This window comes from Canis lupus, chromosome 10 (assembly GCF_011100685.1).
Source record: "Canis lupus familiaris isolate Mischka breed German Shepherd chromosome 10, alternate assembly UU_Cfam_GSD_1.0, whole genome shotgun sequence".
In the NCBI taxonomy this organism is placed as follows: Eukaryota; Metazoa; Chordata; class Mammalia; order Carnivora; family Canidae; genus Canis; species Canis lupus.
The window spans coordinates 38939046-38952627 of record NC_049231.1 but is presented as its reverse complement, the minus strand read 5'-3'; the positions used below and the strand labels follow the sequence as shown (position 1 = coordinate 38952627).

At 47.3% G+C, this 13582-nt stretch overlaps 1 long non-coding RNA gene across 1 annotated transcript; it reads left to right on the top strand.

Moving 5' to 3' along the window:
• The first annotated feature begins 2295 nt into the window (after window positions 1–2295).
• LOC119873770 lies at window positions 2296–4527 on the top strand. The gene is made up of 2 exons (XR_005365201.1): window positions 2296–2546; window positions 2876–4527. It is a non-coding gene; the product is annotated as an uncharacterized LOC119873770 (long non-coding RNA).
• The last annotated feature ends 9055 nt before the right edge of the window (window positions 4528–13582 follow it).

Sequence of the window (13582 nt, the reverse complement as noted above, 5' to 3'; positions counted from 1 at the left end):
AGACTGCAACTTTAAAACAGATTTCTCTTGAATTGTTGAAAATGATATTAGTCTTCTAAGGAAAAACATGAACACTCCTGAAAAACGCAACACCACAACACACATGACTAAAGTGTAAGTTGCAGATTTTTAGAAAATAAAAGACCTCAGTTCTTTTATCTCTGTTCTAAGAGAAATAAGAACTTTTTATAAGGCAAAATTATTTCTGTTAATGAAGGAAGAAAAAAAAATCCTTACCTATTGACATTTCACGGGCAAAGGGAAAATTCTCATTTTCCCCCTGCTGAATGCTATGGACAGAACATTAGCCAAAGGAGAAAAGCAGGTCTGCAGAGATTGTGTGGGAACTTCCACCAGCTGTTATCAAGAACTGCTCTGGACACCTGCAGAAACTGCTTTCAGAGGAGAGCCAAATACCTTTTAGAGATTTAGTTAATCACACCAGAATCTGAAATGCCCTATTCCTCTTTAGGTGAACTGAGAACCTTTTCTTTCTAACCAGGACAAGTAATTCACTTTAAGGACCACTCGGGGATTTATAGTAAGTATTGTTTCTGACATGTCTAAAAGACAATGGTGTGTTAGTATCTTGCCAACATTGCCCTTTTGTAGAACATGACTAGTAAGGGGTGAGCGCCATCTCCTACCTGTCATTTCCCTTCCCTTTTTGCACCAAGCTTCTCACACAGCCCCTTGGTGTGCCTCTGGTTCACAGCTGAAGTATGTCAGCAGGGTGGTGTTTAATGCTCTGGATCCTGGGAAATCTTGGCAAAAACCCAGGTGCAATAGGAGGGTGGGAAAAGCTGTCCTCAGCATCAGTGAAGCTCTGCAAAGTCATTCAGTAAACTTGCTCAGGTATGAAACCAGTGTCTGTCTACCTGTCTACAGGTACAGCTGCTGCTACTGGTAAATCTTCCCCCGGCATTTGTCAAAGTCGGATAGAAGGTGCTATTCTCTTTGTATGTGGCTCCATGAGGGAGGGGATCCAAGGGACCCATTCATGCTTGTTTTCTTCAAGTCATCTTCAGCATCTGCAGTCAAAATGACTACAGTTCTGACCTGTAAAATTGATTTTATTTTCAAGGCAGTGAGGATTTCAAAAGATATAGCTGCTATGCCTTTTAGAATAATCGCACCCATAGTTTACAGGGATGTTGATAGAAACACAAATATTTTTATGTCTGAGTCTCACTAAGATTTACTCCTTTATTTTTTTTTTTTTTTTAACGTAAGTGGCACTGTGGGGAATGGAAAACAAAACCAGGCAAGGATAGTCCGATTCTAGGGTGTTACAATACAACGCAGGAGATGATGCCTGAAGGTAAATAAAAATGATGAAAGAAAGTGATAAGAGTCATAAAGCAGGTAGTATGAGGTATTGCTGGTGTTTAGAAAAGAGATTGTTTTTGTCTACAGGGATTCAGAAGGGCTTCACAGAGGAGCCAGAGCTTATGCTGGGTCTGAAAGATGGAGTGTCTGTAGGGTGTTTTCTCATACCACAGGCATAGTGTGTTTCTAAACACCAACTGGTTTTCCGATTCTCTGACACCGACTGGATGTTCTCCAATTCCATTCAATTCTGACATTAATGAGCTTGAGTTAGCACAGACCCCATAGGTTAGGGGGGTCAGTCCCACAAAACTACTTCACTTTAGAGTTCAGTCGAGAGTCTCAGGATTTCTGAACAACTGGCTATAAATTTGAGAGCTCCCACAATCCCCTCCTCAGGTTTAAGAATTTTCTGGAATGACTCACAAAACTCAGGAAACACTTTGCTATTATTGGCTTATCATAAAGGATACAACTCAGGAGCAATCAGATGGAAGAGATGCACAGGGCAGGGAATGGGGTAGGAGGCCATAGAGCTCCCACACCCTCTCAGGTCACGCCACCCTCCTAGCACATCCACATACTCAACCCAGGGGATCCTTGAACCCTGTCGTTTAGGCGTTTTTCTGAGGTTCCATTACACAGGCATGATTGATTAGATTATCGGTTGCGATTGAAACCATCTAGCCCTTGTCACCTCCCTAGTGATCAAGGGGTGGAGCTGAAGAGTCCAACTTTCTAGCCACAAGATAGATTTCTTTGGCAAACAACCTCCCCTCCACCTAGAGTCAATTCATTAGCTAAATTCAGGTGTGGCTTGCTCTAAGTAGCAAGGGAATCTCCCCATATCACTAGCACTCACGAAATCCCAAGGGTTTTAAGGGATCTGTGCCAGGACCTGGGGACAAAAACCAAATAAATATTTGCCACAGAGTGATTTCAACACATTAACATAGAAACAGGAAGAACATGGCAGAGCTACCAGAACTTCGAACCCCACATTGGGAATGGCAAGTTCAGCTTGTGGTGTACAGTCCGGAAAGGAGTCTTAGCAAAACAAGTTGAAAAGGTTTAATTTAAATGATAAAGGGGCGTCACTGAAGCTTTTGAACCAGAGTGTGACTTGATCTTTCAATGGTCAGGACAATTATTCTGCAAGAGAATGCAAGGTGGAGCATGGAGGAGGGAGACAGCCCGTGGTGGTCAGGAATGTCGAGGTGAGAGTCAGTGAAGCTCTGAACAAGAATAGAGGTGATGGGAATGCAGAGAGCGGGGCAATTGTTTGGTGTGGGAACAAGAGAGGAGGGAGCTTTAGAATATAATCTGATGATGCAGATTTGGGGGGGGGTTGTTTCTTGTTTTTTGCCAGTTTAGATCAGAGGAGAGTCCTTTCCTGTGCACGGTCCTGGTACAAGGGGAAGAGGCTTCCCAATAGATATTTCCAAACTTTTGCATTTTCTTCTCTAAATGTGTCACTGCTCTGTCTTTTCTAGCTATGTGGCATTATAGGGAATTATTAGTGATCGCTTTATTTTTGCATTTTCAGAAATTTGTGGACAGGGCAGTTGACCTGATCTACTTTCAGAACTGGAATCTTTGGAGACGTCCGAAGTGCTCATTGCTAGAGCCCCTTATCTGGGGACATGCTGGGTATGCATGACTTGGTACTTTGAAATGATGGAAGAGGAAAGCTCTTCAGACCAAAACTTTCCTACAGTCCATAGTTTTCCACTGAAGACTCTGCCTGTAAATTTCCTGCTCAGTTGCTTGGTCATTGTGCCAACATGGAGGAATAATGGTGACTCTACTTCATGCTCTTCATTAGATCTGAGCTTCTGAAATTGACCTCAAGGGGAACAGATTTTGCCACCCCAAAATCAGTCTCTTTGGCATAAGGATTATTTTGAGCCAAAGGCATTCAAACCCCAGCAGATTCAGGAAAATCACTTTGCCACTCCTACACCTGAATGAGCCACTATTACCAGCAGATACCTCTCTGTCTAACTTATCTCCCTAACAGGGCAACCTGTATTTTCCAAACATCTCCTCTGCTTTCCTGTGAGTAGCCTTCCTTTCCATCGTACCCCTAGGCCCTTACCCCTTTCCTTAGTATAAGATGTTATATGAGCCTCAACTGCTTGGCTGCCTTTGGGTTTCACACTTTATAGAGCTCCTAAATGTATGAAATGCGTTTATTTTTCTCCTGTTAATCTGCTTTATGTCATTTTAATTATTAGACCGGCCAAAGACCTTCAAAGGGAAGAAGGGATATGTTTTCCTTCCCCGCAGATCTAATATTAGTGTTTCCCAAAATGTGTTATAAAGATGGGGAAATATTTTCTGAGTCAAACAAGCTTGAGCAATGCTGGGTTGGACAATGGAGACCGTTTACTTTGCTGTAGGACTTAGTCTTTGACACATCAATGTGCATTGTAAAGCCCTAAGGGGAGTACAGTCTGTTGCCCTTCCCAAATTTAGTTGATTAAAATCCACTTTTCATGCATCATATCTTAGCCTAGTGTCCTTAGGAAGTACCTACCTGCAATGTGCTTTGACATAGGAGTCCTCAGCTAGATGACCCAAAAGACCTGTGTACCCAGAACCTGTAAAACAAGGCATTTCCTAAGTTCAGAGCTGAGGGGCTGAGACAGATCTTCCTTTCTGCCAGTGCCGTGTCTGTGTCGCTGGGCCTGCAGCAGCCTGCACTGTCTCCCTTCCCACACATGATGCCGCGTGTGGTTTAGTCCCCAGCCTGTGGCTGAGCATGCTCATTGCAATGGGACCCACAGGAAGGAGGAGGATCCAGAGGGGAACAAGGCAGTGTCTTAGAGTCCAGAGGCCTGAATTAGCAACACTAAGGTGCCTTTCATCAGCTTTCTGATCTTGGGCAAAAAAGCCTAAGCTTTTTTGAGTCTCCTCTGAAAAATGAAGGTAAAAATCCACCGTACCATCTAATGTTACACATCACTTTCGTGTATGCCAGGCACAGTTCTAGACACTGGGATGCAATGTTTACCCAATCCAGGAATTTTAAACACTGTAACAGTGGGGCTCCAGTTCATGCTCCATAGTCCTAGTTACTGACATGAGGAATCACGAATGAGTTCTTCACAATTTGCTCGCAAGGTGACATTAGTTGTTGAAGGCAGAGAACCAACAATTTGGAGCTGAATTAAAGCCTGTGATGAGCACACAGCCCAGCTGCAGCATCATGAGAATTTCCAAACGCAGAACTCAGCCATCATATCTTGTCCCGTTGCCCCAGGGAAGCAAAAACTGACAGATCAAGGCTCTTTTCCAGAAATGTGCAACAGAAAAGACAGCATTTCCCCTGACAAGTCTTCTATATCAAAGTGGCTCCACATAGAGGCTGAGGCTCAGTGGGAACACTGAAGTGTTGAGTGGAAAATGTGCTCTTCGAAGAGCAGAGCCAAGACGCTGACAGGATACAGGGTTCTGGGGAGATCCCCCCTGCACTGGGCGGCAGAAGGAGGGCAGTGAGGAGGGAGGATGCTTGTGGGCTCTGCCCCGTGTGCGTGCTCTGTTCCATGGTTCTTTCTCAAGGAAGCCATGGCCTGGGCTTACAGAGTGAACACACCATCAATTGATGTATTTTATCTCATATAATCCACACCACGGTGCCTCAACTCCTCTCTGTTCCGTGCCAGGGAAACTAAGGCTCAGAGACACAGTATGACTTGCCCAAGGAAGCATGAAGTTTAAATGACATATTAATAAGCTTCATCTATTAAATCATGTTTATTTCTACTGATTATACTACCTATATCAGGAAACGGAAACAGATGGCATACTCAAAAATAGGGTAATTCAAGGAGATTTCTTTACTCTGAGACTACTGATGAAGTTGTGGGTGAGCCTAGTATCATTTGGTAGCAGCCAAGCTGTTAGGCTCCTGGAAGAGGAGGTGAGAGTGGCTGCCCGGGCCCAGGAGGAGAGCTGCACAGAGCAGCTGTTTGCAGAGGAGGGACATAGTCGTGTCCAGGTGTCCCTGTGGGGAGGAACTACTCCCCTGCCATGGTCCCCCCGGCTCCCTCTCTCACTCCCTCCCAGTCCCTCCAGACCATCCTGAGCAGAAGCCAGGGGGCAAGGGACCCTTGATATGGCACATGGAGGTCAGCCCTGGGCACAGAATAGGGCAGAGAAGGGCAGGATCTGAAGGGTGAGGAGTAAAAATTAGCTCAGACCCACGTGGTAAAAATGTGGTAAGGCATTGCCTTAGTCTGGGATAGTAGATACAGACCAGCCCACTGACGAGTGTCCAGGGCCCCTCCCTGGGACATGCTGACTGAGCCCCTGCCATGTCAGAGAACACAGAAAAACTGTGTTGTCTCAGAACACAGAAGCTCTCTGAAGCTCGAGTGTTGGGAGGAGGCATCCCACGCCGGACCTAGGTCACTGATGAGACGCCTCCATTTCCATTCCAGGAGCAGAATTTCAGATGAGGGGATTCTAGACATGAATTCCACATCCATCTTACTTTTATGACTTCCAAGAACACAAGACTCTGCAGTTCAGACTCAAAGCCAACCCACCCGCATCTGGCCCCGCTTTGCTCTGAGTTGAGGAAAACCCTGTTTGCCTGTACATTTCCCCTGCCTCCTTGGCCCCCCTAAATCCTGGGCGCCTCTGTCCTTCCTCTTGGTGGTATCTGTGGTTCTGGGCACCTCTCCCTCCTTGCAAGGAGCCAACAGACCCAACTTTGTCAGATTCCACGTTTGTCTTGGGGCTTGGACGTGGGCAAAGGATCCAGGAGAAGTCTGGCTCACCCTTCCTCCTTCTACAGTGTAAGGTGATGACCAGTTTTTTAGATCTCTCTCAAGCTTTCAGGGAAGAGCCTGGGTACGGACCCTTGCAGGTAACCTGCTTCTTCAGTCTGGCACGTTCAGCAGGTTTCTCTTTTCCATTAGACTTTTCTGTGCCTGTGAACACTCACTCAAATGTGTGATTTTGTTCGTCCCTGTCTTACTTCGTGTTCTGTGAGGCCTTTCAGGTGGAGGTGAGGCTCCCCTGCCTCTCCATCTTCAGCCCTTCCAGAGCAGGTACTGGACCTGGAGAGATGGGAACAGGGCTGCGTCAGCACCCCTGGGATGTGGGAGAGCCTGACGCCCCACCCGCTAGTTTGAGGGATTGCTTGGGTTTTCTGGATGCCTCTGAGGGAGTTCTCCAGTGCTTTCCTGACTCAGAAATTGAGCAGCAGCCCCCTCCACACACCTTCCTCAGCAAAGCCTTGTGACGGCAGGCATCAGGCCCTCGAGCTCAAACATTGCTGCTCCAGATTGAGACCAGGCTGTGCCACCGTCTTTGCCTCACGAGTTAGCAGGTGTCTCTCTGCTCATGAGGACTAGGGCTCATTGGACCCCCAGGAGGTTGCCAGGCCCCTTTCCGTCCTGCTCCTCACTGTGTTGAGAAGGCGTACAGCATTTGAACCCCACTTGGGGCACTGCCTGCCAGTTTCACTGTGGGGTTAAAGTTGGTGTCCTGCCATCTGAAGACACCTGCCCCTCCCTTCCTCCCCACCCACGGCCCCCCAGGGAGGACTATGCTGCCATCACCATCTCGACCCAGCCGCTGTTTCCTTAAAAACTGGCAAGATCCTAACCCCTAAATTCTTAAAAAGGGGGCCCTCACATTCAGATCCATCCTAGTCTGAAACGAATGGCACCACATTAGACCTATTTATCCTGCCATGCAGTTTGGGCTGTGGGCCCGGAGGAGTTATTTATTTATTTATTTATTTATTTATTTAGATTTATTTATTTTACAAACACGTAACATAAAATTTATCATCTTAGTGTTTTTCAAGTGCACAGTTCAGTAGTGTTAAATGCATTTGCGTTGTTGTGCGACTGTCCCCACCAGGCATCTCCAAAGCTCTTTCATCCTCCCTGACTGAAACTCATCCCGGTTAAACACTAACCCCCTATTCCTTCTCCCTACCCCAACCCCTGACGCCCGCTTATTCTACTTTGTCTCTATGAACTTAACCACTCTAGGAATCTCATGTAAGTGGAATCACACGTTATTTGTCCTTTTATGTCTAACCTGTTTCACTGGGCGTGTCCTCAAAATTCATCCCTGTTGCAGCATGTGTCAGAATTTTCTTCCTTTTCAAGGCTGAAAGATATTCCATGGTGTGTATACACCACATTTTGTTTTTCCATCTACCCATCGACGGACCCTGAGTCCAAGAGCTTCCACCCCTTGGCTATTATGAATAATGCTTCATGAGCTTGGCGGTTGGCTTTTCGAGGCCTGCCAATCAAAGAACTTCTCTTGGTATCTATTGATCAGAATGGATCCGAATGGGTGGCTCATGAATCCGCAACTAGAAAATAACTTTCCCGGTAACACAGGAGCCCCAGAGCCATGAGTGGACTCAAGTAAATCAGGTCTGATGGTTCAAGTTTGTGGGAGAGGTTTCAGTTGTGTAGATCTAGCGACAACTAGACAAGTAAGCTCTTCTCCCACAGAGAACACAAAGCACACTCATTCTAGAGACCTCTGCTAGTCACGCGATCCCTGAGGTCTGCAGGTGAAAGTGCTCTTAATTTGTCCAAATGCCCTTTGCCGGGTGGTGGGAAGAAGTGCTCCCTGCTCTATTCTCATAACTGCTTCCTTGCCAGGAATGTCACAGGAGGCCCTGTGTTGCCGGGAGAATCCTGTGATGTTATTTCTGAGAGGCTTGACCCTCCTATATGAAGCCGTTGGTGACAGCTCATACAATGTCCCGTTGATTAGAGACAGCTTCCAGCAGTGCCCAGCTGTTCGTGCTTTAGAGAAGGCTTGCACTCTCCCTGCCAGGCACCCACTTTTCCCCTTTGGTGACCGTTAGAATCTCCCAGACCTGGAGCGCTGCCAATCTGCGGTCCCCACCTCTACCAGACAGAGAGGGAGCAGGACCAGACTGGGGGCACTGGGCATACTGCCCATCTGTGGGCCCCACGCAGCCCAGTGGAGGGTGGTGAACAACCTGATTATTGTCTGCTGGATAGAAACTCAGCACCTCCATCGCCAAGTCCCTCTACCTGGTAAAGCAGCCATCCAGCACTGTCCCGACTGAGAACTGGTCAGTGACAAGGCTGTCTTGGGAGAAAAAGGCCACCTGTCCCTCTGGAGTAGGTTGAGATGGGGCAGAAATACTGAGCACCTGCTATGGTGGCAGTCTGGGGCCCATTGGTAATCAATCACACACTCCAAGCCTCTTTTGGATGGTCTCCTGGGGCCATGTCCAGCAGGCCAGGGGCAGGACTTCCATGGGGTGTACACCCTGTGCAATGAAGCCAAGGACACAGAGGGCACACTGTGCCCAGTTCCAGGCTCCCACACAACCTCAGCGACATTCCAGCCCCTGAGGCACAGAAAGAGACCAGAAAAAGGAAGCCTAGGGTGTCCCTCTCTTGACTGGGCACAGGGCACAGAGATGGTGCCATAGAGGATGGGATCACAGGACAGAATGACCTCTCTCTTGAAGACCTGGGACTGAAAGGGTATCCTAAAATGCCTTCATGGGGGCGCGTGGGTGGCTCATATCATGCAGTAAGGGTTACTACTTCCCCCATCTGCAAAATGGGGAAACTGAGGCTATGAAGGATTAGGTAATAAACTCAAGGTTGTACAGCTTGTGAGTGGCAGGGCTGGGTGAGAACCGGTAAGTCAGGCTCTAGAACCATGTTCCCCACAGCTCTGCTTTCCCACCTCATTTATTCTAATGATCTCATTTCATTTCCCCCATAACCCATTTTACAGATGTGGAAACAGAGGTCAATTGACTCACCCCAGGTCACATGGCTAATCCAAAGTAGAGCCTGTGCTGAAACCCTGAAGTCCTACACTCTAAAATGTAGATGTCAAAAAAGGGGAGGGGCGGTAGAAGCAAACCTTCTCTATCATCAAATAGGAGGTGACCTCCCATGGGCTGAAGGTGGATTCCACAGACAGCATGAGGTTTTGTCTGTATACACAGCCAGGGCAGTCAAGATGATGGGCTCTGGTCTCCTCTGAAAGCTGTGACGTAACAGGTGACCCTGCAACTTAGCTTGCGGTTGCAGAGGTAACTCTCTGAGTCTTACTGCCTCTTCCATCCCCTGAACAGCCACCCATGGGCTCCTGAGAAGACTCGGCCCCTCCCAGCCCTAGGCTTCCCATCCTTGTGAGGCCAGTTGCAAAGGCGTAGAGCAGGCTTGACTTGAGTCTCCCTGTGTCAGAACCAGCTGGGTGATCTTTGGCAGATGACTTAGCCCACGGAAGCCTCGGTGTCCAATCCACAGCCTGGGCTAGCTGCCCCCACCTTCCCAAGCTTCTGGGTGTGAAACATGGCAAACCGTGCTGGTGGCGGATGCCATCCCCCCACACTCTGTGTCCCCTCTCACGTACTTTGAGCTGTGACAATTTGTCCACACTGCATCTCTGGCCAGGATTGCAGATCTTTTTCTGGGAAGGTGGCAGTAAGGTCTAAGTGGTTCAGCTGAAAATCAGTATTGGAACTCGTGTCTACTTATTAGGGAAAACAATAATTGTGCCCCAGATTGCCTCATTGCTTATCTATGCATCCTAGCTCTTGGTAGCATAGAGATGGAAATCTGCAATGTAGGGATTTCTCTTATTTTCCCTGTCAGATAACTCTGGCCTTATTTTGAGCAATTGAAGATGAAATGGAACCGATTGTGAGAAGGTGATCAGTCAAGAGAGACTGAGATGGGGCAGTGCAGGCCGCTGCGTGTGGCTCATGGGTGACGCCCAGTAGCACAGAAGCCCATTGCCCTGGTGACAGGACAGCTCACCCTAGCCGGGAACAGCCCACAGTTTGGCAATGGTGGGCTGTGCTCCAGCCCCATTACCTTAGAAGCGTGGAAGCACAGGGAGGCCACAGTTCCAGCACTTTGGGCTCTGTATGGACCTTTCTGAATGTTGGCTTGCTCATCTGTAAGGTGAGGAGCACAGTCCCTGCCCCGTGGGGGTGTTTGTGAGCATTCATTCTATGGATAAGGACTCTGTGGCCCCTAGGACAGTGCTGGCACCTCGTGGAGGCTCAGTGCCTCATGGGCAGCCGCTGGGTGTATCCAGCCCTTTCCATTCCCCCTTCGGGTACGTCCACTCCTTTATTCTGGCTGCCTGACAGCGAACGCTCCCTCTTGGTGACAGACACAGCATCTGAGAGTGCTCTGGAGTGATATAAATGGAACTGGAATTCATTCAAGCCATTCCTAGTGCTTCTGGGCTGGGAACTGACTTGAATCATCTTTCTGATCCAATCCGCACCCTGTACCCCAGCCGACAGGTGTTAGCCTGCTTGTGCAGAGAGCAGGCCCTGTAGGGAAGGCTCCTTTCTCCCGCCCCACACCCCTGGTCAGCATCATTCACCAGCTGATGTCAGGGAAGTGACCTCTGTCTGGGGCTAGCAAACACTTCCTTCGCATGACACCTACTGAGCATTGTTCTTCCCTGGGCAGCTTCAGACTCGCTGGGCACTCAGGCCGTGAAAATATGACAACAGGCTGTTGCTCATAAATGCAACAACTCCTTCCATGATGTCTTATTGCTCAGACCTCAGGAAAGGCATCTGAGTCTGTGCACTCCTCTGCTCCCTATGAGTCTTGTCCAAGGTTATTCATATCCATCGGGGCGCTGCCATTCTAAAGGAACTGACAGTTCTGTATCTGAATCTCTACCTGGAAAATTAATTTGCTGAAGGCTTCTCATTGTCTTAAGCGGTTTCTAGGAATATTTGTTGTGTTGTAGTGAAAAATACAGAATACAGTGCATGCACAATGCTGCCTGGTGGCTGGGTCCCACCCACGGATATTCTCATTTAATTGGTCCAGGTTGGCTTTAGCACTGGGAGCTTTACATGTTCCCCAGGGTTTCTAAAGTGAAGGCCAAGCTGAGAACCAGTGCTTTAGAGGGACCTCAGTGCACATCTCTCGTCAATGACAAGGTGTGGAATCTTGGTAGTCAATAAACTTCTCTGAACTTCAATTCCTCCTCTGTGAAAGGATGGATGGAGTATTGATCCCAGAGCCTTGTCTTGAGGATAGAATAAGAAAGGTATAGGAAGTGACTGCCTAACACAGCAGGTGTGCCTGCAAAATTACAGCCTCCACACAGGCACCTGGATGAGTGAGTGACAGGTCTTAGGGAAGATGTGCACCCTCAGGAGAGCCCTCAGCATATCAGATTGGAGCCTACAGGCGAGGCCATGTCCTATGGCTTCTCCCTCCACTCCCACCCACTGCTAACTGCTCCACCTCCAGGTTATGCCAGGCGTTCGATACCACCTGTACAATTTGCATCACCCATCATGCGCTGGGAAAAGATGAAATATTTTGAAGGATATAAGTTTGTTATTTCCAAACACCTCAAGTACTTAGAACCAAGTCTCTGGTTCTTTATCTCCTTGGGGTCATAGACCTTCAATATTCTGATGATCTTCTCAAAAATGTTCTTAGGCACATCCAAAGCAGTTTGAATACGGCTCAAGGATGAATATTGAGCCACTGAGCCCGTGTTGAAAGCACCAGATCTGAATGAACTCAATGCTGTTCCTAAATTGAAAAAAAGGAATCACAAAGCAATGTTTTTTTCCTGGTCAGATTTGAGGCAGTGGTAGAGTCAGGAAGAAAATTCAGAATCTCTATCCCATTTCAACTGGTACTAAGGACTCATTTTACCCTGCCCTTTACAAAGGCAGGAGATGGAAAGGAGCTTAGAGTCCCTTGTACTTGACCTCTACATGAAGGAGAGGTACAAGAAAAATGTTTATTAGGAGGGCTTCCCAACTGCAGTGACGTGCCACCCTCAAATGTTCCCAGAGGGTTCTGGGCTAGCCCTGCCATAGCAATGAGCTCTCCAGGGGGCATTTGCCTGGCTGCTTATCCGTCTCCCTCTGAGGGTCAGGGACATATCTGTCCTATTCCCTATGGTGTCCTTGGCACCTGGTCTGGGGTAGGCAATCAATAAATATTTATGGAATGAATAAGGGAATCACTTTAAGAACAAATTGGAGTAGTTAAAATACATAAGCATGACGAATATAACCAAAAATTCAATGCAGTATCCACACAAAACTCTTTGAATTTTTATCATAAATATTTTAACATTTAGTTATGTTGGCCTCATTTGTGTCTTTTCTATTTCCCACTGCTTCCCCCCTCCCCTCTGCCCCTGTGTCCCTTAGTGTTCGATACCTGTAGATAAGAACCTGTCGATTCTAATCCTAGGGACTCAACCAACAGTATTAAAGGGCATCTGGAATATTTTAAAAACACTGTCCCCTCCCAGGGAACTTTAAATGCTATCAAGGCTGGCATGAGATATAGATGACCATGCCTTTGTGCTCTCTTGATGAGGTGCTGTCATGAATATTAATTCTCTAACCTTAGAATTAACGACAGCCCATGGACTATGTTCCCAAACCACCAAGAGATGAATACGGAAACCAGCAGCCACAGTGGGGATGGTGCCACGCAGGCAGGCAAAGGGAGTCTTTGAGGTAGAGTCCAGGAAACGCCAGGATCTGGGAGGTGATTCTACTGTTTGGTGATGAGAAAGGTGGCAAGGGAACCCAAGAAATTGGAAGCAAAAGCAAAACAACCATTTGCAGAGACGTCTTTGAATCCTGAATGCCTCGCTGCCACCTCAGACTCTCACAGAATGGATTTCCTCCCCTTGGAGAAACTATTTGCTGTGGACTGACCTACTTTTCACATGAAAGATATACACACTGAAGTGTTCTTCTCCCTTAGCTGGATGGGTTTTTTTTTTTTTTCTTTTTAAATCCTTCTTTTTCAAGCTCTGACATGGCTATACTATGGGATAGGACTCATCCCTATGGAGGGCGGTCTTAGAGAATTTGCCACGATGACAGGATGTCCTATATCTGTGCTATCTAGTACGACAGCCACTAGCCACATGTGTCTGCTGAACACTCGAAATAGGGCTGCTAGCATGACCGAGGAACTGAATTTTAAATTTTATTTAATTTTAATGAATTAAAGCTTAGCCACATGTATCTAGGGGCCACAGACCAGACCAAAACACACTGGATCAAAAGATTCTTAGTTTTATGCTGTCAAAGAGGGGGGCGGGGGATAGCAACAGCAAATGGTAGTGTTATACATTTAAGGCAATCCCCTTTGTGAAAATACGGTCACCCAAAACAAAATAATACACTTACATTTGTGCATGTAAATGCTTTGAAATGCATTGGAAAATGGCTGAAATTATACCCAGCTGA